The sequence below is a fragment of the Macaca thibetana genome, chromosome 1 (genome assembly GCF_024542745.1).
Source record: "Macaca thibetana thibetana isolate TM-01 chromosome 1, ASM2454274v1, whole genome shotgun sequence".
Taxonomy (NCBI): Eukaryota; Metazoa; Chordata; class Mammalia; order Primates; family Cercopithecidae; genus Macaca; species Macaca thibetana.
Window position 1 is genome coordinate 82,561,773 of NC_065578.1, and position 27,383 is coordinate 82,589,155.

The window sequence follows — 27,383 nt, forward strand, 5'->3', positions numbered from 1 at the left end:
TTATGTCTTTCTGATTGGTGAGTCCAGGTGCCTAAGGAAGGGAATAGAGTCCTGGAGTTTATACTAGAAATCATTCTTATAGGAGAAACTAGAAAAGCACCAGAGATGGGGAGTTGTTTTTAGAAGCAGGGCTAGCCTCGGAGAAGAGAGGCAAGAGGAAGTCTGTCTGACAGGCATTAGGACCCAGGGGGCAAGGGTTAGGATACATAGGATAGATGTGTGAGTCTTGCTTGGGTGACATGCCTTTGAGAGTTCCTCTCATGGCCGCAGGGTCAACCAACTTGTGGTCAGGACCCCCGGAGATGAATGGCTGTCCTCTCCGTAGACCCTTCCTGTACCAGAAGTACAGGAAAAGCGGAAGCTGGTTCCAGGCAAACCAATGCTCCCAACTCTGAAGAGTTGGGGGTTGTTAGAGAGCCCTTTCCCAGAACGCCTGACACCCATGCCTTTGGTTCAGCGGCCACACTAGTCACTTTTAAATGGCCAACAGGTGCTCAGTATTTAGCCCCCAAATTCTAAGGAAAAATAGGACAGAATAGCAAGTAAAAAGGGTCCGATGGTACTCATCGTTTGGTGATTGTTCCATCTGGGTCACCAAAATGTATCTGGAATTTATTCCTTCCAGTGGGTTCTTAGTCTCGCTGACTTCAAGAATGAAGCCGTGGACCCTCGCGGTGAGTGTTACAGCTCATAAAGGTAGTGCAGACCCAAAGAGTGAGCAGTAGCAAGATGTATTGCAAAGAATGAAAGAACAAAGCTTCCACAACATGAAGGGGATCCAAGCAGGTTGCCACTGCTGGCTTGGGTGGCCAGCTTTTATTCCCTTATTTGGCCCTGCCTACTGCCTGCTGATTGGTCCATTTTACAGAGCGCTGATTGGTCTGTTTTTACAGAGTGCTGATTGGTGTGTTTACAAACCTTTAGCTAGACAGAAAAGTTCTCCAAGTTCCCACCTGACCCAGTAGCCCAGCCAGCTTCACCTCTCACAGCTACAGAAGCAGCAACTGCAAATATGCACACAAATTCCCCTCAAATCCTGAACTGACCCTAAATTGCACATAGATAAGGCAAGGTTTCAGGGACACTAGCAGAAGGATACAGGTGGAAGGTTTAAAGAACTTCTAGAGATTTCAGTAGCTACCCATTACTGGAGAGACAGAGATTGGAGTTGGAGTCTTGTCAAGTTAGAAAGGTTTAGTAAATACCTTGCATTTTCCCTTGACACCAAACTCTATATCCAGTAGCAAAAGCAAAACAGAAGTAGGCTTATCCCAACAAAGGTCCAAACCAAGTTTCCACCAGTAATTAAACTGCTCACTATAATAAAACAAGTCATCCTTCATAAAAGATTTCTTTAAATGAAAAGATAAAAAATGGGCAAAGAGATGGGTACATTTTTGGAAAATGTACAAACTATAAATGAACTACATGAAAATTCTAGACTTGAAAAAAGAAGCATATGAAATAAGAAATTTATTGGAGAAGTTTACCAACATATTTAGCACAACAAAAGAAAAGATATATGAAGTTGAATCACAGGAAGATAAAAAGAATTAAGACAAATGAGCAATCCCTCAATGACTTGTGGTATAAAATCTAAAATGCATGTAATCAGAGTCCCAGAAACAGAAGATAAAGAAAAGGGAAAAAGTCACTTTTTCAATACATAAATACAGGAAGATCAGAGAACCCCAGGAAGAATGTTTAAAAATACAAAAGAAAACAGATAAATAAAAATAGCAATTTGGAATCAATCTTACATTAACCAAAGAAAAGAAAAGAAAATCTTAAAATTGGTTGAGGGAGGGGGAACTATTGCTTACTGGGGAACAACAATAAGAATGACAGCATTAGGAGATAGAAGATAAGAAAACAATTTTTAAAGTGTTACAAAAAAAAAAAGGTTAGCCTAAGATGATATAAACTGGGAAACTGTCCTTAAGAGATGAAAGCCAAATAAATACATTTGCAGAAAAATCAAAATCTTGAGAATGTGTTGCATATAGATTTGCACTCCAACAAATGCTACAGGTTTCTCAAGTTGAATGGAAATCATACCAGATAAAAGTACAGTTGTTCCTCAGTGTCCGTGGGACCACCCCCCCCACCCCCTCCCTGGGGATACCACAATTCACAGAGGCTTAAGTCCTTTATCTAACAAATGTATTATTGCATGTAACCTACACATTTTCTCTTGTATACCTCAAATCATCTCTAAATTACTAATAATACCGAATACAATGTAAATGCTGTATAAATAGTAGTTATACTGTATTGATTGGGAGATAATGACAAGAAAAAAAAGTCTATACAGTACAGACCCAACCATTTCTTTATCAAATATTTTCCATCCGCACGTATATAAATCTGTAGATGCAGAACTCACAGATGAGAAGGGCCAACTGTACAGATCTCTGAGAAATTTAATAATGAATATGTGGGTAATAATAAATACTTTTTTCTTAAATTCTTTGGAAGTTAACTCACAGTTTAAATAAAAACAGTATTTTTTTTTGTAAAGTATTTTTTTTTTGTAAGACTTACAATAGATCCAAAGTAAAATTCATTATAACTATAGCATAATAGACAGGAGGTGTGTAAATATAATAAATTACAATGTTGCAAGGTTCTTACTTTTTCCACAAGGTAGTAAAATATTAATCCGTAGTAGTCTGTTGCGTGTGTGCATTCTAATACCTAGAGTAATCTATCGACAAAATAATATAATGAAGGGACTCTAAAAATCAAATAGGACAATAAAATGAATCCTAAACAATACTCTGCTCAAAATAAGTCAGTAAAAGAAAGAACAAAGATCAGAGGGTGCAGATACATAAAACTTAGCAAGACAGTGAGTTATAACATCAATAAGTTTATTAAATGTAATGAATAAAACACTCTAATTAAACTTATGTCAATAAATCAATGTGAAAATAATTTAGTTTGCCCAGATAAAGATAATAGACTAAATATAGAGATTTAATTTCTGCTCATTTCCTGCCTTATATACGGCTACTAAAATTAGAGTAAAAGTGTTTTATTTTTCTTTTTGCCCCAAATGGTGTTTTGGGTGTTTATCCCTAAATCAAAGAGAATATGAAAGGAAACAACACATTAAAGATATGTGTGTGTGTGTGTGTGTGTGTGTATATGTGTGTGTGTGTGTGTATATATATATATATTTCAGAAAGTGATAAAAAAAGAAAGAAGAAATCATCAATGACCTAAGTCAAGAAGACGTCACAGAACTGAAGGACATAGACATGAGCTCACAGATGTAAACAGCTCACCAAGCAACTGGTACAATGGTTGTCAATTAACCCACATCATTGTGAAATTTCAAAGTGCTGAAGGCAAATAGAAGGTGCTACTGGCTTGCAGAGAGGCAAAAAACAAAAACAAAAACAAAAACAAAAAATGTTTTTTATACAAAGGTATGGAGGCTAGTTGATGGAATTTTTTTTTTTTTTTTAAGCTAGAAGACAGTGGAGCAAGTCTTCAAAATTCTGAGCAAAAATGATTTCTAATCTACAGTTCCATACTAATGCTTTGTAATTTTACTTCTAATGTACCATTTTTAATATGCTACTGAAAATAGAATCCAATAATTTAAACAACAATAAAAAGTAAACAAGAAGGAGAAAGACAAGAAATCTAAGAAACAGGGAATCCATCACAGGATGGAAGTTAAAGGAATCCACAGGATGATTGTAGAGGGAAAGCCAATTCATATTCATTTGCTATGCAGCAGGTCAGAAATCTCCAAAAGAGATTTTTTTTTTCAAGAAAATAATGGGTAGAATATTTAATAGGATTTAATCTAGTAAGAATAAAATTGTACACACCAGTTAAGGAAGGTTTGGGTTTGAAATACTAAGATAATATAAAATACTAAGACAAAAATAGTAATCCATCAACAAGGGCAAATGACCAGGCCAAACATATGCCATGTCTGCTAAAATGGCAACAAGCCACTCTTAACAATGAAGCTAATTAGTGAGGGAAAATCATGAAAATTATGGAGACAGGAGCGGTAGTCGAGTTTAGATTATTTATTGTTCACTGCATTCTTGGAGAACACACAGAAATCTAATGGAGCTGGAAGTCAGATTCTGTGTGAGAGACTTTAAAATTACATGATGAGGGAAAAGTCATGCAATTTAAATGGATACTGACTCTTACTGGTATTATAAGAGGCTAGCATCCAACAGCAATACGATATGGAAACCAACCCTATTTTATAAGCACCCTATTTATGTATGGGAATCACTTACCTTTCTAAAATGTTATAGGCACCCTCTGAGGTGGCCACTAATGATCGGCACTTCCTGGTGTTCATATTTTTGTTTAATCTCCCATTCTTTGAGTGTAGGCTGGACTTATTGACTCACTTCTAAGGAATGGAGTACTGTAGAATATCACTTTCTAAATTAGGTTATAAAAAGACTGTGGCTTCCATCTTTGGTTCTCCCTCTCCCTCTGTCTTAACTTGCTCACTCCGAGTTCCATGTCATGGGGCAGCCCTGTATATCAGCCCACATAGTTGAACTTGGAAACAGATCTTCTAAATCTTACCAAGGTCACATGTGTGAACTTGTGACTCTCGCCCAAGTCAAGTTTTGAAATTACTGGACTCCTTGATTACATCCTCATAAGGCAGTGAACTATAACCCTGCAGCTCAACTACTCCTCCTTATGACTCACTGTAACTGTGAAGTAATAAATCTTTGTTGCTTTCAGTTGCTATGTCCTGGGGAAATTTGTTATGCAGCAATAGACAGCTAATACACCTAGTGTGATCAGAAAACTGGGCTTCGATTCTTGTAGTTACAGCTTATATGGTAAGGCAAATGGTTGATCCAATTTACCCCCTCAGCTTTCTACCAAAATTGATTGCCTTAAGCACTCAGATATTACCAGTTTTCATAGAATTTTGTAGGAGGCCACCTTGCAAAGAAGTCTTAGACAAACTGATCTTTGATTCTTAGTTTATACCTTCTCTGTGATCACAAAAGGGGACTTCATAGATTAGAAAGATATAGACATCAGACCTATAGATCAGATTAGAACACACTAATATGTCAGTAACTTGTAGTTGCAATCCTAGTCACAAATACGACTATGATAAACTCTGGAGGATGGATAACAGAATACATAGGAGAAGAAATACTTCAAAAATACACTTGAAACTCTCTTTTATATCAGACTGTAGGAGCTCTGATCTGGATAGAGAAGAGGTCCCAACATTCTTACTGGGGTGCCTTATACAAACATCCTTCTTGTTACTCTATTCAGGACAATGATTCTCCTACTTTTCCACTTGTTGATAACCTATATAAAACATAATGCTGGTAAGGATGTAGCACTGCTTCATTGGCCAGTATTGAAAAGCCATTACATTGTATAAAACTACCCTTGCCAAAGAATCTTAGCTAGCCCACTGTGACTCCAAGTCCCAGACTATCTAATTGGCCATTTGACTTAGCTTGACTTAGTAAAAAATCTATATTGTAGTCAGATTAATCACCCCTACATGGGGATAAAATATAACTGAGGTTGTGGATTATTTTGACTTTCACTATCAGTGCCCTTTCCTTCAGTAAGATAACTTATTTGAACCACAGGGGTCAGAAAACAAGCCCTAGAAAACTCACTCTGACCAGATAACCAATTTAAGGCAGCATATTAGAGTCTCCTTTGGCAGACAGGGGAGGATCACGTATCTACACAGAAAGAACCACATGGAAAGGGCACGTTGTCTCATCCAGAGGGGGCCATTTATAGTCCTAGGGTCCAGTCACTGGCTGCTCTCATAGATCTTATATTTTAGTGGGTAAGACAGACAATAAAGCAAAGAACCATTTCAAAGAGCTGTGAGTGCTATGAAGAAAAAAAAAATGGGTTATGAGTAGAGAGCAACTGAGGAGGATGTGTGGGAGATATTTAATAGGGTTACCAAGACAGGTCCCTCTAAAGGAATGATATTTGAGTTCAGAGCTAGTCATACAAAATCTTGGAGAAAATATTCCAGATGACAAGCAAACAAGTTCACAGTGAGGAAGAAGCTTGGTATGTCCCTGAAACAGGAAGCTACTATGACTTGAAAGTGAGTGGGAGAGTGTGCAAAAGAGCTCCAAGGGAAAAGGGCCATGTAGAGCCTTGAATGTTTGGGTAAAATTGTTAATTTTAATTTTGTGTATGAGCTGAAACCACTGGGAAATTTTTAGCAGAAAAACAATAGGACCTGATTCAAGTTTTTAAAAAGATGTCTTTCTATCTTGTTTGATAATTGATTCCAGGGCATGAAGCAAAAAGTCCAATGAGTAGACCACTGTGGTAGTTCAAACCAGAGATGACAGTGGCTTGGAATAAATGAGAACAGAGGCATGACAATGTGTAGACTGGGTCCCCAAATATTTTTTGGGGAAAAGTTTAATAATTTGCTGATAGACTGGAAATGAGGAGAGACAGAAAGCAAAAAATCAAAAAATGATTCTCAAAGATTTACCTTGAGAAGGAGGGAACTGGTAGTAGAGAAGGTGAAATAAAGCCTACTGTTTTTCATCTATGTAATACTGAGATGCTATTAGCCATCTAAATGAAGATGTCAAGATGAAGGGTCAGTTGAGGTGAGAAACTGAATAAAAATTCAGGACTTGTGATACAAATTAGAGACTTATCACTGTATCAATGGTGTATAAAATTGTAGAACTAGTTGAGATTAATAAAGGAAAAAAAATTGTTACAAGAATCATTGGATAGATTTAGGGATATGGCAGATGGGAGGTAGGAGAAGATTGCTCCAGACACAGCAGTATGTGGAGGCTCACACTGTGAATTTTAGCTGCAGATCGACTACAAGAACAAACCAGAAATCCTGAGAGCACCCACAGACCCTCTGAAGGAAGTGGACTACTCCTGCAGGACCCAGGAAACACCCTGAATACTGTGAGTGCCCCAACTGCAGAAGTGGGAAAGGGAAAGCCTCCTCTCCCAAACACACACCCTCACTGGAGAAGTCGAAGGTCTGTTTGTGGGAGAAGTTTCCGACTTCACTTGGAGCTGAGTCAAGTTAGAGAGTCAAACTGGACAAAATACAAGGGTAGAGGAAGGAGCAGAAAAGCCCTGAGAGCTTGCTGGGTCCTGACGCAGCCTATTCTTGCCTGGCACCATAAGGATCCATCAGGAGGGTGGCCAGAGAAGCCGGGGGTAAAAATCCACAGGCAGAAGGAATTCTCTAGCTGAACTTTGTAACAATTTGAACAGGGCGAGAAGTCTCCTAGCCAGAACTTGGGAGAGGGTGTGAATCCGACTTACGGACTTCACAGGTGGAGGAAGAACTAAAGCAAAAAGAACAAATCTGGAGGCATCACACTGCCTGATTTCAAACTATACTATAAAGCCATAGTCACCAAAACAGCATGGTACTGGTATAAAAATAGGCACATAGACCAATGGAACAGAATAGAAAACCCAGAAATAAACCCAAATAATTACAGCCAACTGATCTTTGGCAAAGCAAACAAAAAATAAAGTGAGGAAAGGACACCCTTTTCAACAAATGATGCTGGGATAATTGGCTAGCCACATGTAGGAAACTGGATCCTCATCTCTCACCTTATACAAATACCAACTCAAGATGGATTGAAAATTTGAAACTAAGACCTGAAACTATAAAAATTCTAGAAGATAACATGGAAAAACCCTTCTAGACGTGATTTAGGCAAGGATTTCATGACCAAGAACTCAAAAGCAAATGCAATAAAAACAAAGATAAATATCTGGGACAAAACTAAAAGAGCTTTTGCATGGCAAAAAGGAACAGTCAGCAGAGTAAACAGACAACCCACAAAGCGGGAGAAAATCATCACAATCTATAAATCTGACAAAGGACTAATATCCAGAATCTACAACAAACTTGGAAACAATCCCATCAAAAACTGGGCTAAGCACATGAATAGACAATTCTCAAAAGAAGATATAAAAATGGCCAACAAACATATGAAAAAATGTTCAACATCACTAATGATCAGGGAAATGCAAATCAAAACCACAATGTGAGACCACCTTACTCCTGCAAGAATGACCATAATAAAAAAATTAAAAAAAACAGTAGATGTTGGTGTGGATGCGGTGATCAGGGAACACTTCTACACTGCTGGTGGGAATGCAAACCAGAACAGCCACTACAGAAAACAGTGTGAAGATTCCTTAAAGAACTAAAAGTAGAACTACCATTTGATCCATTAATCCCACTACTGCATATCTACCCAGAGGAAAATAAGTTGTTATTTGAAAAAGATACTTGCCCACGCATGTTTATAGCAGCACAATTTACAATTGCAAAATAGTGGAACCAACCCAAATGCCCATCAATCAATGAATGGATAATGAAACTGTGGTATATATACACATGATGGGATACTACTCAGCTACAAAAAGGAATGAATGAACAGCATTAACAGTGACCTGGATGAGACTGGAGACTATTATTCTAAGTGAAGTAACTCAGGAATGGAAAACCAAACATTGTATGTTCTCACTGATATGTGGAAGCTAACCTATGAGGACACAAAGGCATAAGAATAATACAATGGACTTTGGGGACTTGGGGGGAAGAGTGGGAGTGGGGCTAGGGATAAAAGAAAACAAATATGGCACAGTGTATACAGCTCAGGTGATGGATGCACCAAAATCTCACACATCACCACTAAAGAATTTACTCATGTAACCAAATACCACCTGTACCCCAATAACTTAGAGTAAAATAAAACAATAAAAATTTCTAAAAAAGTAAAACATAAAATATATGAGATGATAGTCACACAGAAAAAGAATCCTTGGACTTTTCAGTTAAGGTAAAACAATTCCTGGGATTTTCACGTATGAACCATTGAGTCGTCAAAGCAAAAAGAGGCCTCCTCAGTAAACAATGCATTAATATTTCGGTAACTGTGTCTTTGAGAACCTAAATTATCCAAACTTTTCATGTATGTGAACTCACTGAGTGACACCAAGTCAGTGTAGTTTCCTTTGTGTAGGTGACTAGTATTTTCTTTAATATTGTAATTATCAGAAGAGAGAAAATGAATTACTGTGCTAAATCTGTATCTATAAAGACAGTGGTATGGAGGCATGGCTTTTTAACATAATGACTTAGTCTTGTTGATTCATTTTAGAAAAGACATTGCCATAAAATATGTGGTAAATTGGAGATTCTCAATAATGACGACTTTAAATATTTTCTGCATAAGTATTCACATGACTCTTTTCCATTGAAGCTGTTAGTACCTGTTCATTAGTACCTGTATAAATGTTCTAACATAGGCAGCTGTACAACCAATGCTAAATGAAATAAAAAAGACACATTTCATTTCAGAGAAGTCTTGTGTTCTTCTCACCTATTTTTGAAGATTGAAGATTGCTCTGTTTTCTTCTTCTTATATCAAAAGAGGTATATTTCCTTTTTTGTTTTATTTTGTTTTGTTTTTTCAGAGAAAACTCCAAGTATTTTTGGCAAGGAAAAGATGATGATACTGATGATGATGGTGATGGTGGTGGTGGTACTGATTAGAGTGCTGATGGTAGTAGTCCTGGTGAGTATGTTGTTGATCATAGCTAATCATCACTGAGATGCTACTATATTTCAAGTGCTGAGAGAGGAGCTTAAACTGTGTTCTATCAACACAACAAAATGCAAATTATTTACTTATTTTGCAGATTAACAAAATGAAGATGAAACACAGTAAATTACTTTTTCAAATTACTTGACTGGTAAGACTAGGATCCACATCTTGGTCTATCTAACTCCAAAGCATTTATTATTTACACTTTTTCATCCTGCGCATCGATCTATTAGAGTTCTTGTCTTTATGTTAGTCATACTCCTATGTTTAAAAGCAAATGAAGATAATTCCTAAGTCAAATGTGTGTGTATGTGTGTTTACATTTCTAAGGATACTGAGACAATTGCTATATAAAATTCAAAGGAAATATGGCTTCACAAATTGTAGCAGATGTCCCAACTGTATTCCCTGAGATCTCACCATTGTAAGGAACTACTGGGCTTCCAACTGCCTGAAAGTACCACGACAGATCAGAAAGTGTTAAAATACATTCTGCCACCCACCCCATACCCAGTATCTCTCAACCAATGACAGATTTAGAATACAAATCCTTAGCTCCTTTGCCCCCTGATCTGAGCTAACTCTGAGGCACTTGTCATATATGACCCCAGAGTTCCCACTTGAAATTCCCATTTACCTTGCCCTACAGGTAACTGGCTTGAAAATGTACTCTTTATTTTGTGCCTTTTCTTTTCTGCTTCAGTTCTCCACTCTCCTAACAATGCTTCCTGGGATCTCCTGCCAAGTAAACCAGTACATTTCAAACCCTAGCCTCAGGGTCTACTTCTAAAGGCACTCAAACTAATTTTCTCATGAATTTCCATGTTTTTATTATGGCTTGAAAATTTTGGGTTACCTATTGAGATTGTATAGCAATGAAAATATTTGAGCAGATTGCAGGCAGTATTATATCCACCATGGTACTCTCCCTTCATTTTTAATGAAATAGAGTTTCAACTATGTTCACTGCATTCTCAAATCCCTAGCTATTAGATCTGGGACAGCTTTGCCTTTAAACTAAAGGTTATTTGATTTTTTTTGGCCACTAACAGTGCAATGCTTGGAACTTCCTATATTTATCTAGTGCAAAGTCCTTTATGTGTGGTAAACAAGAGTCTAAGGCTCAATGGACTCTCACATTTCATCATAGTTGCTATAGCACTCCTGACCTCAGCCTAGAATTGTGAGGGTGCAGGGCTGCTCCAAAACAAGTGAAGTTGAGTTATTTTGTTTACTTGACACTTTTGACAGAAGAGAGAGCTTTCATTCTAAAGGACTCATTCCCGTAGAAGTTTGATTTACAGGCATACCCCAGAGATATTGTAAGTTCAGGTCCAGACCACCGCAATCAAGTGAATATCACAATAAAGTGGCTGACACAAAATTTTTGGTTTCCCAATGCATATAAAAGTTGTGTTTATACCACACTGTAGTCTATTAAGTATACAATGACATTACATATAAAAATTACACATATCTTAATTTTAAAATACTCTATTACTAAGACATGCTAACAATCATTTGAGCCTTCAGCCAATTACAATCTTTTTGCTGGTGGAGGGTCTTTCCTCAATGTTGATGGCTACCAGCTAATCTGGGTGATGGATGCTCAATGTTGGGTGGTTGTGGCAATTTGTGAAAATAAGGCAACAGTGAAGCTTGTCATATTAATTGACCCTTCCTTTCATGAAGATTATCTGTGCATGTGATACTGTTTAATAGCATTTTATCAGCAGTAAAACTTCTTTCAAAATTGGAGGCAATTTTTTCAAACCCTGCCACTGCTTTGCTAACTAAGTTTATGTTATAGTCTAATTTCTTTGTTGTCACTTAAACAACATACACAGCATTTTCACCAGGAGCAGATTCCATCTCAAGAAACACTTTCATTGCTCATCCATAAGGAGCAACTTGTCATCCAGTCAAGTTTTATCATGAGAATGCAGCAATTCAGTCATTTCTTCCAGCTCCACTTCTAATCCTAGTTCTTTTGCTGTTTCCACCACAACTACAGTGACTTCCTCCACTAAGTCATTCACAGAGGTTGAGATTACCTTCTTCCAAATTCCAGTTAATGTTGATATTTTGACCTCTGCCCATGAGCCTCAAATGTTCTTAATGGCATCTAGAATCATAAATTTTTTCCAGAATAGTTTCAATTGGCTTTGCCCAGGTCTGTTAGAGGAATCACTATCTACGACAGCTGTACCTTTACAAAGTGTATTTCTTAAAGAATAAGACTTGAAAGTCAAAATTACTCCTTGATCCATGGGCTACAGAATATATGTTGTGTTAGCAAGCATGAAAACATTCATTTTATTGTACATCTCCATCGGAGCTTGTGGGTGATGAGGTACCATACCTATAAGAAATAATATTTTTAAAGGAATTTCTTTTTCTGAGTAGTAGGTCTCAACAGTGGGCTTAAAATACTCAGTAAACCATGATGTAAACAGATGTGCTGTCATCCAGGCTTTGCTGTTCCATTTATAGAGCATGGGAAGAGTAGATTTGGCTTAATAATAAGGACCTTAATATTTTGGGGATGGTAAATAAGCATTGGCTTCAACCTTAAGTCACCAGCTACATTAGCTCCTAACAGGAGAATCAGCCTGTCCTTTGAAGGATTTGAAGCCAGGCATTGACTCCTCTCTAACTATAAAAGCGCTAAATGGCATCATCTTCCAATAGAAGGCTGTTTCATCTATATTGAAAATCAGTTGTTTAGTGTAGCCACCTCCATCAATATCTCAGCTACATCTTCCGGATAACTTGCAGTTTCTATATCTGCACTTCAGCTTTACCTTGTATTTTTAAGTGATGAAGATGACTTTTTTTCCTGAAAACTCATCAACCAACTTCTGCTTGTTTCAAACTTTTTCTTCAATAGCTTCCTCACTTCTCTCAGCCTTCCTTGAAGATTAAAGGCTTTCTCTAAAGTAGACTTTGGCCTGAGGAAATGTTATGGCTGGTGTGATCTTCTTTCCAGACCACTAAAGCTTTTTTCCATATCGGCAGTAAGGTTACTTTCTTAAAATTGGTGCATACCTTGGAGTAGCACTTTTAATTTCCTTTTCCTTTGCATTCACAGCTGGGCTAACAGTTTGGCTATCTTTCAGCCTTTCTGGGCTTTTGACATGCCTTTCTTGCTAAGCTTAATCATTTATAGCTTTTGATTAAAAGTGAAAGATGTATAACTATTTCTTTCATTTGAACACTTGGAGACCATTGTAGGGTTATTAATTGGCCTAATTTCAATATTGTTGCACCGCAGGGAATAAGGAAGCCTAAGAAGGAGAAGAGAGATAGGGAAACAGCCAGTGGGTGGAGCAGTCAGAACACACACAACATTTATAACTTTAGTTCACCGTCTTATGTGAGCAGGGTTTGTGGCACCCCAAAACAATCACAATAGGAACATCAAAAATCAGTGATCACAGTTTACCATAACAGATATAATAATAATGAAAAAGTGAAATATTGTGAGAGTTACCAAAATGTGACACAGGGACAGGAAGTAAGCACCTGCTGTTGGCAAACTGATACTGATAGACTTGTTGGACACGGTTTCTGCACACCTTCAATTTGCAAAAATTGTAGTATCTATGAAGTGTAATAAAGTGAAGTGCAATAAGGTAAGGTATTCCTGTACACAGTATAGCACTTAGATGTAATTCTGAATGATTCTGGCTTACCTTCACTCACATTTCTTTATTCCATAAAATTTTTAACTCATTTTATCATTTGTTTTATAAGATAGCTAATGGGTTGTTCATTAACTTATTTAGAGTAGTGGACAATGGTTTGTTTACACTAAGCTCATTTTTTGCTGCTGTATAATTAAATATTTTTTTCTGAATTTAACTTACTCTGCAGGCATTGTTGGAGAAAACGCATCTGCGGTATTTATGTTTGTAACTCCTTTTTAAATTTACTAGCACAGGGAAATTTTATTCATTTTTAACACATCTTAGGTTTGGTTCTTTGTCTCTTAATCAAATAGAGATCATAATTACTAGAACATTGAATGTCCCATATGAATTTCTCATGCTCCTTACTCTCTGAGAATTCATCTGCACAATTTAACCACAGGAAGAAATAAACATTTCTTTGGATTTATAAGAAGTAAAATATTCAAACCTCAACCGAAGAAACATTCATATCATCTGGGTATGTTCAAGAAAAAAAAAATGTAAGCCAGACCATCCACCAACACATGAAAAGAGATAGTCACTTCTCTCATCTTGGGGCTGGAAATTCCTTTTTCAACTGACATTTCCAACATCTGAAATATAGCTGCCATCACATTAACCAGATATACAGCACTCTGAGCTGAAAGCATAAATTGTACACATCTTGCTGTCAGTAGCCGTGAAAAGGAAATGTAGGTGCAAGGTCAACACAAACCCCTCCTATAGAAGAAGTCTACTAATCAAGAGGTGATCGGAGATCCTGCTATTGCTGGGATTGTCCTGTTTTTTGTCAAGCTATGTCCTGGGACCAAGAGGCTCAGGAAATGAGCAGGAAGACTTTGTTCTGGATGAAAAGGACTACTTCATGTAGCCTTTGACATGCTTTGAGAGGGAGGATGGAATAAGGGAGAAATAGCATCACATTAAACTCCCGGCTTTACCATTTACCAGCTGTGCAACCATTTAAACACTTGTGTAACAATTTAAACACTTGACCCTTGGTTTTCTCAACTGTGCTGTAGAGGATAATCATTACTTCTTTAACGTACCCTACAGAGATTTTGTAGGGAATAGATGACGTGATGCATGGGAAAGCACATTGTGTATTGTAAAACTGCATGCAGTAAGTATAATGACTTACTTTTATTGACCCTGTAGTGCATGCTAGATATCCTTCTCAGGGTTTCATATAATACCTCATTAAATCCTCATGGCAAACTTTGAAAAGGTACTATTATTATTTTCATTGTACATTTCAGTAACTTGAACAAGGTTACAGGACAAATAGAATATGGCAGAGATAGAATGTGAACCCAAGCGATCAAATTCAAAAGACTATACTCTAAAGCAATGGCACTCAGGGAGTGGTCCATCAGTGCCTGTGCACAAGATAAGTGCAGAAATTGAGCACAAATGTTTGAAAACTTATATGGCTTTTTGATATTGCCTCAACGTCAATACACGATCATTTTTTATAGTAATATGTGTTAACTGTCATTTATGAAATACTGGTCCACAATGGATTGAAAATAACTCATCTTTCATCATAGATGGTTCGAAAAGCACTGTTCTGAAACACTACAGAACAAGGCTGTAAGTGTTACAAACTTGTAATTGATTTTGTTATTGGAATATCATGGGCAACTTGTAAGACAGACTTGCTAAGAGAATTAGAAGAGAAGCTTTATAAATAATTATATCTAATTGAATGTTCTTATGACTATTATAAAGATAAACAATAATTTATTAAACTAATATCAGGCTTTTGAGTTCAGTCCTCCGGGTCTGGCCAAATTTCTCCACTTTCTTTCCCTCTTTTTCCTGCTCTGTACTTTAGATAGAGTACTACCAGAACAGTAGTTTTTCTACAAAACAAATATTCTATAATATATAAATAGTATGGGGGGAGCACAGGGGAGTTTCATCTCTGGGAGAAAGAGACTTGCACTGGCCACAATCGCAAATATCCCCCAAATAAAAAATGGGGGGAAATGAACAACTGTTATCAGAAATCTTGTGTCTAATCAATTATGGAATAAATGAAAAACATCTTTATTTTGCCTGAGATTTTATAACAATGCTTGGAAATATATTGAAATTCCATTTTTCTCCATGAGACAGTTTCTAGGTCTGACTTGTTTAGAATAAATGTTTGAATTTTTACTTTCACTGAAATCTTCTTATATATCAATCAACTTATTTCATTTTCTCAAAGAACTGCAATTTTCTTTTCTGCATTTTTTTCATTCAAATCCCACCTCAAAGGAAGAAATTCTGATAAAATAAGAAATTCCTAAAGATTATTTTAAATATCTTTTCTGGGTTACACATGAAACCCATTGTTCAAGGCTTGTGGAGCACTTACGTAAAAACCAGTTTCAGTCAGAAATTGAACTCATAAGCATATGTTGTATAAGGATTATAAAATCTAATTTGGTGAGAAGAACAAATGAACATATAAGCTTGAATTAAAAATAAATATAAAATTTAAGAAGTAAGTTACATTTGGAAATTTTGGTCTAAGAATAAACGTCTCCATGAAAGATATAGAAAGGAGGTTGATTTTTTTTTTGAAACATTGGGATTTATTTATCTTTCTCTACTAAAGATATATAGTTTCTTCTTAGCACAACAGTCAAGACAGCACCTTGGACTCTCAGAGATGGTAAATTCTACTCCCAATTGCTCCATTAACCCAATATATGACCTTGGAAGTTTCTCTAAATCCCTTGGTGCCTCAGTTTCCTTTTCTATCAAATACATATGTCTGAAATAACTAAATCACTTCACACTGCCTTTAGTGGGGAAAAAACAGGAAAAGAGCAGAGAGTAAAATATCTGAGATTAAAGAAAGTTGGCATCTAAATGCCATGTATCAGTTGAACTGTAATATGTATGAAACTCAAATGGGAGTAAATAACAGTAACAAAAATCAGTTGAATTTTAATATGTATGAAACTTAAATGGGAGTACATAACAGTAACTTAAATGGGAGTAAGTAACAGTAACTATTATAGATTACTGTAAAGTACTTAACAGGGGGCTCTGGTACATAGTAAGTCTCAGTAAACTTTAGCTTTTACTGTTGTTTTTATTATCACCATTACTATTATGATAAAAATCAAGAGTAAGGGCAGCAGAGTCAGTGTGAGTGTAGTGGGGAAGGGGATTTACTCTAGGAAGTAGACCTTGTAGAACTGAAGGAGGAGCTAGAGGAATTCAAGTTTTGAAAGGGAATTGGAGGATTGGAGAAAGTGTCGTCAATCAGTCAATCTATGAACCAAGGCCATCAATTCATCAAAACTAGTATTTCCAGACCCAACAAATTTAAAAGTACAGGATGCTCAGTGCAATTAGAATTTTAAATAAATAAATCCTTTTTTTTTTTTTTTAGATTGAGTATGTCCCTGCAGTGGAGGACTATGTCTTTGAAGATAAAATGCCACGATTAATTCTCTGACACGTTCAGGATTGGCCTTATTAGGAGATAAAAGATTATTACCAATATTTCACTGCTATAATTAACTCTTGCATTATTTGGGACATACTTGTACAAAAATATTTATTGTTTACCTGAAATTACAATTTAAATAAATGTTTTGTATTTTACCTGTTAATCTTAGACTATGAAAGGAGAGTTCTTAGGGAGAGTTATGGGAAGGTTATCTTCTCTGTCCTTGTCTCACCACTGTAGGTCCACAACCTGGCATTTAGTGGTAGGCCTGGAGCTGCTCTTGGTCAACAAGGTCAGAAGTTAGGAAGAAGAGCTATATATCAAGCAGAAGAGAATGAGAAGAAACAGGAACCCACTTCTGCATCTGTCTATAGCGACATCTGATTATAACAACCTCCAAAAGATAATGGTTGCTGCTTCAATTCCAACCCTCCAAATCTCAAGCAAGTATATCTCTGGGACAACTGTAACCTATAACTCTATAGGGAAGAGGTTTCTGAGAACTGTATGTCACAGCTTAAACATACGAAGACAATACAAACCATCCTGATGATGATGACGGTTGATGATAATGAAGATAATAATATGAGTGTTTTCTCAAGGAAGGCTACTTTTTGATGGCAGTTGTGGGAGACATTAGAGAAGTTTCATTTTTACCTAAATGGTTGGTAAATAAATTACTGTGTGACAGTAAATTATTGTGTGACAGAGTTCAAGTTATATGATATAGTAGATTCACATTATGCCAAAAACTGTAAGACTCCCAGACACAGCCCAGGAATTCATTTTGAGAGTTTTCATAGGCTTCTGAATGTGCTACCATCTATGCTCTTAATTTAAACCTTGATTTGCTGTGTAGACAACAGCCTATTCTGAAAACAACACTAAATGCTGCAGTGCAGGACTATCTGTTGTGGATAAAGTAACAAAATTACATTTTCAACCCATTATGGTCATCCTCTTGTTTGGAAGATGTAGATTGTTACCAATATTTAACTCTTATAATTAACTTGAATAAATTTCCTTACAAAATAAATATGTACACTTGTAAATATTCCATTATAGTATCTTTCTTAGTGTAGATATCCTGGAGTAAAAGAAAAATATTTAGAAAACAAAGTAACAATTTTTAAAGCAAAGTATCTATTATCAAATTTTTCTCCAGATGGGTATTACCAATTACACATCCACCAGCCCAGCAATGTGAAAATATCATCTCCCACACCCCCATCCACACCCACGCTGACAATTATTATTAAAAACTAATTTTTACCAACTTGAGAAGGAAACAGCGCTATTTTAATTTTTTTCTGTGGTGGATTCATATGTTTACTAGATATGTATATGTATCCTTCTATGAGATACTTGTTAGGTTATTTCCCATTTCTCTGTTGTGGCATTCATTTGTTTTTCTTGTTAATAACACTCCCGAAGTTTTATGTCAGTCTTTTCATTTGTTTATACTATTTTATGGCAAAGGATTTTCTTAATTAAGTGGTTGTAGTCAAATCTGCTAGTTTTTATCTTTGTTTTTGGTTTGTGATGTCATGTATAGACATGCCTATCTACGATTGAAAGTATTTTAAAAAGCAATTTGTATGTTTTCTACTTTTTAAGAATGTGCATTTTCTACCAAAGTCTTTGGTTTGATATGTGCAATGAAGAAGAATATCTAACAATACCTCAAGTTTTCTCAAATAATATTCCAATTATCCTAATATTCTTTGTGACTTAAAATTCCTATTCTGACTTAAAAAGACTTTTATCATAAATGCTGTACATAATCATAGTCTTAGCACATAGTGTGAGTCCTACAGTCAGACTACAAGGTAATTACTGTCACTTACAAGCCGTGTGACCTTAAGCGATTTATTTAATCACCCTGTGACTAAGTTTTCTAATCTGTAAAATTGGAATAATGTGAGGATAAAATTATCACAAGGATTAGCAAGCTGAATTAACACATGTAAAGCTCATAGACGACTGCCTGGCACATAGTGAATATGCGAGAAATGTTACTGGTTGTTGTGTAGCAAGATGTACAATGAAACACTGCCACAGTTTCAGATTTTGGATTTTGAGGACTGGTCTTGGAGGGTCACCTTGGAGAGAGTCTCATAGAGTCCCATATCTACCCTCTGCCTCAATGAGATAGGATCCTCCACTTTGATGAGATATTACCACTTGGAGAACTTGCTACATGTCAATCCCTGCTATGGGCAAAATAGACTTTTAATCTAATACAGTAGACTTGAAATCATTCAAATATGAGAGAAGAGCTGGAGTCAGAATGAGATAAAAAAGCGCCTGAGACTACACTCTAAATTGTTAACATATTTAAGGGATAGAAGAAAGCAAAGGAGAACTGTTAGGGAAAATAGAAAGAAATTGTTTCCCGGATCAAAAGCAGTTCTAGACTGAACTATGTCTCCCACCCCTGGTAGTATTGAAGCTCTAGCCCTCAATGGGACTATATTTGAAGATAAGACCTGTAAAGATGTAATTAAAGTTAAATGAGGTCCTAAGAGTGGGGCCCTAATCCAATAAAGCCTGTATTCTTGTAAGAAGAGGAAGAGACTTCAAGGATGCCTGGAAAGGCCATGTGAGGACACAGCCAGGCAGGAGCCATCTGCAAGCCAAGAAGAGAGTCCTCAGGAGAAACCACACTTGGTGACACCTGGACCTTGGCTGTCCAACCTCCAGAATTGTAAGAAATACATTTCTGTTGTTGTAGTCACCCAGTCTCTGGGATTTTGTCATGGCGGCCCTGGCAGACAAATATAGGATCCAAGAGAAGAGAGAGTTTGAAAAAGGAGGGAGGGAGTGATTGTGAGAAGTGCTGCTGAAAACATAACAATAAAGTAAGCTGAGAATTTCAGTGTCTGTTGGATCAGGAAATAAGAAGTCATTATTAATTTTGACAACAACATTTCAATGGACTGGTAGAGGCAGGTTGCAGTGAATTGAAGACTAAAGAGCAGGATTCACATAGAAAATATGGCAATATTTCAAATCATCAAAATGACAATATGGCTGAGTAGGCGTTATATAATGAATAAATAACTTCATAATTAAATGCTTATTCACAACTTTTAGTCTGAACATCTTTTGCTGTAGGAGATCTTGCCAAATTGATTGCCTTCGTGCTTCCCGGTCCAAATCTAAATTAGTCACTGCTCTTACATACATGTTAGCTTATCATTTTTAAATTGTAGTCTGTATCATAGTTACTTATACTTCTGTAGTTACTTAATTTTCTCTCTCATGAGGCAGTAAGCAATGTGAGAACAAGGGTCATATTTGGTTTATTCCATTATCTGTGATTAGAACATAGTGAACATTTAATATGCATTAAATAAAACTAAAATTAATTCAACAATATGTCATTAAAATCTTTACATACCAAATATATCATTCTACTGACTGGATTTTATGTATACATATAATTTACACCAGCTTTTCCTACTATAAATTATACTATCTAGAATTGTTTAGCCAGTTAAGGATTAAATTCTGCCATAAAATTTAACTTTTTTTTCTTTCAGAAAAACTGTTTTGACCCTGGCCTTCTTTTGCAAGTAGTTTTCTAATTTTCTAAAGAATGTTTTGGCCTGTCATGGTTGCTCATGCCTACAATCCCAGCACTTTGTAAGGCAGAGGTGAGAGGACAGCTTGAGGCCAGGAGGTCGAGACCAGCCTGGGCAACATAGTGAGACCTAACTCTATATATTAAAAATAAAAATAAATTAGCAGGGCATGCTGGTGCATGTGAGCATGGGAGGTCGAGGTTACAGTGAGCAGTGATTATATCACTGAACTCCAGCCTGTGCAAAAGAGTGAGACCCTGTCTCAAAAGAAAAAGAAAAAAATATTTCATGGTAATTGCCTTATTCAAGTTTCCAACTCTAGTTGTACGTAGCATTCTCATTTTTAATCTGTGTTAAGTAATTGTTTCCTATTTCTTAATTCTAACTTTGATGGCTTTTTTCCTTTAAACTTTATTGAAGTATAATTTACATATAATAAAATTCACCTATTAAGTTCTACAGTTTGATGAACTTACACAAATGCCACCACCATAAACAAGATACAGAACACTTCCATCACTCAGAGAAGTACACTCATGCCCCTTTGCAGACAATCACTTCTACCTCTGCCCAAGGCAACCACTGATATACTTTGTCAATTTAGATGAAGATCTCATATAAATTGAATCATATGGCACACATTCAGCAGAACATGATGTCACAGGGATTCATCCATGTAGTTGTATGTATCAGTAGTTGATTCCTTTTTATTGCCGCATAGTATCTTTCCAATAAAACACTTTATTCTTTTCAAAGAATAAAAAAATTATTTAGAAACTATTGCTCATCCATTCACAAGATGATAAATATTTAGGTTATCATCAGGTGCTTGAGTTTTCTATTGCTATTGTAACAAATAAACACAAACTTGATGGGATACAATGACACAAATTTATCGTCTTATAGCTCTGGAGATAAAAAGTCCAAAATAAGTTTCATGGTACTAAAATCAAGATGTGGCAGGACTCCATTTCTTCTGGACATTTAGAGGCAGTATTTTCTTTCTTTTTCCAGCTTCTAGACGTTCCTACATTCCTTGGCTCCTGGGCTTCTTTCATCTTCAAAGCCAACACATCTTTCTCATAGCTTTCTTATCTCTGACTTGACAATCTCTCTTTTTCACTTGTAAGCAGCCTTGTGATTACGTTGGGCTTACCCAGATCCAGATCATCTAGGATAATCTCTCTACCCAAGATCTTTAATGTAATCACACCTGCAAAGTCCCTTTTGGGAAGAAAGGTAATATATTCATAGTTTCTGGAGATTAGGCCTTTCCAGGCAAAGATGTGGAAATCTCTGTGGGGCCATTTTTCTGCCTCCTACACAAGGTAAAGGATATTATGAGTGAAGCTGTGGTGAACACGCATGAACAAGTCTCTTGTGAACATAGGTTTTTACTTCATTTAGTGGCAGAAGTGCTGAGCCGGACAGTAAATATATGTTTAGCTTTATGATAAACTGCCAAATCGTCTTCCAAAATGGTTGCTTCATGTTACATGCTCACTAACACTGTTTGAGATTTCATTGCCTCCATATCTTTTTCAATACTCAATACTGTCAAACTTTCAAATTTTAGCCATTTATTGGGTAAGGAGTAGTGTCTCAGTTGTGGTTTTAATTTGCATTTTCTCGATGACTAATATGTTGAGCATCTTTTCCCATGAAAACTGATTACACAAATATATTTTTGTGTGAAGTATGTGTTCAACATTTATGCCCATTTTCATTGTCTTTTGTTGTCTCATTAAATTGTAATAATGTGTACGTGTGTGTGTGTGTGAAAAACAAGTGTTTTTTGAGATATATGTATTTTGAATATTGCCTCAAAGTCTTGGGCTTCTCTTTTTCTTAACTGAATATCTTCCTATGAGCAAAACTTTAAACATTTGTTGTAATTTAATTTTTCATTTTTTTCTATTATTATTAGTGAGTATACTGCATAGGATACCATCATGATGATGATTTTTCCCTACCCTCTCACAATCTGTTTCGTATTTTCAGCGTTTACATTTAGTCCTGTGATCCATTCTTAGTCAGTTTTCGTGTACAGCCTGAGATAAGGGCGAAGGCCCATTTCTTCTCCATAGTAATACCCAATTGTTTCAGCACTATTTATTGAAATTACTACATTTCTCTTATTGATATACATTGGCAACTCTGTAAAAAATTAATTAAAGTATTGTACTTAGCATTTTAACAATATTTTAAATCCTTTTGTTAAGTGTATATTGCTAATATTTTCTCTTTATATGTTTCTTTTGACAGCCTTTCTAATATATACCTATTTAATAAATATGTCAAAATCAGCTGGATTTTTCAGTATTCTTAAATCTTGGATTTATAAGTCAATTCTATAAATTTTCTCTCTTGCAATTTTGCAAGGGATTATGGGAATTGATTATAAACCTGTTACAAAAAATATTAGAATTTAATAAGGTAGAGAAATTGAAAGACAATATATAAAAGTCTATAATTGCCTATGTTCAAATAATCAGCAATCAGAAAACAGAATATTAAAAAATGTATGCTGTTTAAAAAACAATGGAAAATGGTAAAATAGCTAGATATAAATTTTACAAGCATTGCATCAGACATAATTTAAAAAGCTATAAAGAAGTATAAACAAGGATTCAAATAACTGAAAAGCTATCCTATGCCTTTGCATAGGAAGATATAATTGCATGACTATGTCACTGTTCACTAACTCTTCCATATATTCAATACGATCCTAATTAACAAACCAGTAGGATTTTGTTGTCATTTACATGCTTTTTCCCTTGTAGTTTTTAGATTTATATTTGATTTTTGTACCTATAGGAAACTAAACAAATTACATTAAATTCACCTTGAAAATAAATATGTAAAGAGGTTAGGACATTTTCTAATAATGGAGAAAATTAGAAAAATCTAATAATGGGGACAGATAGTCATAGAATTTAAAAATATATTATCAAATAAAATAATTATTAAAACCTTAGCACTAGAAATGAATACATATTTGTAATGGCACTAGAAATAAGTTAAACCAAATAATAAAACAGAGTAAAGGAAAAAGAAAGAGACACACACGATTGGCTTTAGTTTATGTTAATGATGGCAATGTAAATTAGTAGGGAAGATAGGGATAATTATATATAAATCATAATAAATAAAAGTAAAGGTAAGTCATCATTCTTTAAAACAAAATAAATTTTTGATGGAACAAAGATTTAAAGCAAGCATAACATTTCTAGAAAGAAAGCACTGTGTATTTATTTATAATACAGAAATGAGAAAGACCTTTCTAAATTAGACATATAAACACCTTTACAAAGAATAGATAACACTGACTACATTAAAACACACAGACAAAAACTTACCATAAACAAAGTCAAAAGGCCCACAAGAAACTGCAAAATAATTTTGCAATATATGCAACAGAAACAAAACAAATTTTCAAGTTTTTCAAGATGCATATATAAAATCTTGAAGAAAAATTTGCAAGAGCTATAAACAGGCAGTATAGAGAAAAATATAATGAAACATGGAATAAATGTCTGCTGAGATATAGAACCCCACTCACACTCATATTTATATAAAATAATTAACTCATTCAATAAATTTATTGAGTATTTCTTCTATGTGTTGGGAAAACAGCCATTAACAAAATAAACCCAAATCTCAGCTCTAATGCTGCTTACATTCTAGTAAGCAAATAATAGACAACAAACAAAATAAATGAATACAATATAGTTTATTAGATGAGGACTGAGTGCTATGGAGAAAATAAAGCAGAGAAAGGAGAATGGAAGTTCTAAGGGGAGGGAGGAGTGCTGCAATTTTCTATATGATAATCAGGCACGACCTCCAATAAAGGTAACAATGGGATACATTTCACAGTTCCACACCTAATGGAAATGTGTGTGTGTGCTGCAAAAGATATGTTCAAGAATGTCTATAGTATCATTATTTGTGACAGCAACAACTGGAAAAAATCCTATCTATCAAGTCTATCAATACTGGAATAAATAAATATTTTGGTATATTCACACAATAGAATCACATGCAACAATAAATCTGAATGTGCTACAATTACAAGAGAACAATATGTTGGAATCTCAAGAACATATCTGAAAGTGAAGAAAGTCATATTTCAGACTCTTCACTGTGTGGCTCCATTTAGATCAAGGTTAAAACTAGGCAAAACTAAAAATAAGTTTAGAACTTAGGATAGCAGTTACCTTTGAGGAGGAGAGAGAGTGTAATAATTACACTGTGCTTGAGGTTGTCTTTAGGATACTGAGAGTGTTCTATTTCTTGGCCTGAGTAATGGTCACACAATTGTTTTCTCATGGGACAATTCACTGAGCTGTGCAAATGCAATTTATGCAGTTTTCTTTATGTCTGTTAGATGCCAGTTTGAAAAAAAATAAAAAGAATGATTTAACTTTCTCTTTCTAGATGCCTAAGATTCTTTCATTATTGTTGATGTTTAAAAACTGAACCATTCATTTTTATCTTTTCATTAACTTTTCCTGCTACTCAGTGAACAGTTTGATCTGTATACTTGGGCCTTTCACAGGCCAGAGAAGCTTCTTCATGTTTTCCCTCTTTTCTTTAATAAGAAATATTACACTTCATTGGCTCTCTTGTCTCTGGTCTTCAATTTCTACCATATTCATTCCTATTGTCCTTATGTCTTTGAATATTTCTGCTGCACTTTAAGAGTAATTACCATTTGTCTTTCAAATTACTTATTTGATTTTCAGAATTATCAGTTCACTTCTGAACTTTTTACTGTTAGTAATTTTCATTCTGAAATTGCTTTTTACTTTCCTAATATAGTAGTCATTGAGGCTGTTCACATGTTTTTAGTTTAGTTAATTTTTTTTTTTTTTTTTTTTTTTTTTTAGGTTGCAGAGAAGGTACTGTTCCCACTGAAATCAGTAATGGCCATGTGACCTGGTTCAACTCATGAAATGTAAGTGGAAGTTGAATACAGATCTTATGTGCAGAGGCTTTAAGAGTTATGAGATAGTTGTCATACTCTTATCTATAATCTTTATACCTCAGTGATTAGCAACACTCCCTGTCATGGCTTCTTCATCGTTCTGTGTCCTAGAGTGAAGTCCTATAATGTTAAATATGTAGGACAAGCCACAAATAAGATCTTCCTGATGAAGCCACTGATATTTTGGACTTTTTGTTACTGCAGCAACATCATACCTATCCTGACTGATATATGGCATATAATCATTCCTAATATTTTCCTAATATTAGTAATTTATACAATTTCATTTGTTTACTGTCATAATTACATAATTATACAATAGTTACTTATATAATTTTATCTGTTTAATGTCATAATTATTCCAAAAATTGTGACCAATTTCTTCATATTAATTGCCATCATCTCTTTTCTTTTCTTTTTTTTTTTTTTGAGATGGAGTCTCACTTTGTTGCCCAGGCTGGAGTGCAGTGGCCAGATCTCAGCTCACTGCAAGCTCCGCCTCCTGGGTTCACGCCATTCTCCTGCCTCAGCCTCCCGAGTAGCTGGGACTACAGGTGCCTGCCACCTTGCCTGGCTAGTTTTTTGTATTTTTTAGTAGATACGGGGTTTCACGGTGTTAACCAGGATGGTCTCGATCTCCTGACCTCGTGATCCACCCGTCTCGGCCTCCCAAAGTGCTGGGATTACAGGCTTGAGCCACCGCGCCCAGCCCATCGTCTCTTTTCTTTTCTTACAGTGTGGACTTTTTCATCGTCTCAATGGGATGTTTATCTAAAATGCATACATCCTTAATGAAGAGTGCCCTTGACTCCCCCTCACTGTATATTTTGTTATGGTTAGAATTTTCAAACATGCTAAAGGAGCTGATAAGTCTAAGTTCACATCAATAATTACATTATTCCACAACCTGAGAGAAGTGAAGCCAAGTTGAGTGTAGTCCCAGTAGAGAGATGTTTTCTATGTTCTCTTTCTTTTGTGTTTAGTAAAGGTACTTCACCAGAGGTCAATTTTCTGTACCAATTTCTGTTTGGCTGGAGCAAATTCCAGCTGTGTCTGTGCTTGGTCTCCCACCTGATGCCACCACATCAGAGAGAAGCCCATATTACACTCGAAACGAGCCCCTGCTTCCCTGCTGAGTTTTGTGTTTTGTGACGTTCCCAAGCAAAATTTGAAATCTTCCTGTTTTAATTTTTGTAATGTTTATCATGAAAATAATACTCTCACATGTGAATAAATCAAATAGTAAGATTAGCCTATCCTAATTTCTATACCTCCTACCCCCACACCTGTTTAAACCTGTAGTCCCACTCTCCAGGAGAAACCTCTTTTTTAATTGGTAAAGTAGGTGTTAATTTTTAATATTTTTAATATTTCAAATAAAGAAAAACAAAGAAATAAAGTAAAATTGTATGTTAAAAATTAGTTCTAATTAAAATTCACTATAATGGTTAAAATAGCTAACATGTATTGAATGATTATGCTCTGGGGACTGTGGAAAAACCTCTTTAACATGTTCCTGTCACCTCCAAAATACTAGATAACAAACTTATATCTCTGCCACTTTGTTTAAAAACTCCAGATAGGTATTGATTGATTGCCTGAAATTTTTTAAAAAAGTTTTGCTAAGTGAACCTTTAACCCACTCCACTTCTCTTCTCACTGCTTAATAGAACCATTTCTTGCAATTCTTCAATTTGTTGTTAGGTTATATTTAATATTTCAGATATTAGGGTGCTTACATTTGCTTCCACATTCCTTATACCATTTCACTTCCCACTGTCTATGTGCTATACTCTTACATTTATACCAGATTTTCTTTTGGTTAATACATTCATTTAGTTCTGCATCACCATCTAAGTCTTACACAATTTATCCGTGAGTTGACCAAAGTTGAAAACCATTACATTATTATGTTATTATGAATGTGAGCTAAGGTTACATTCCCTTTCCTATATGAATAATACCAAAACTCCTAAGCCACCTAGAAGAGAATGTTAGGAGCATCAAGGCAAAGACAAACCCTCTTTTTTTTTT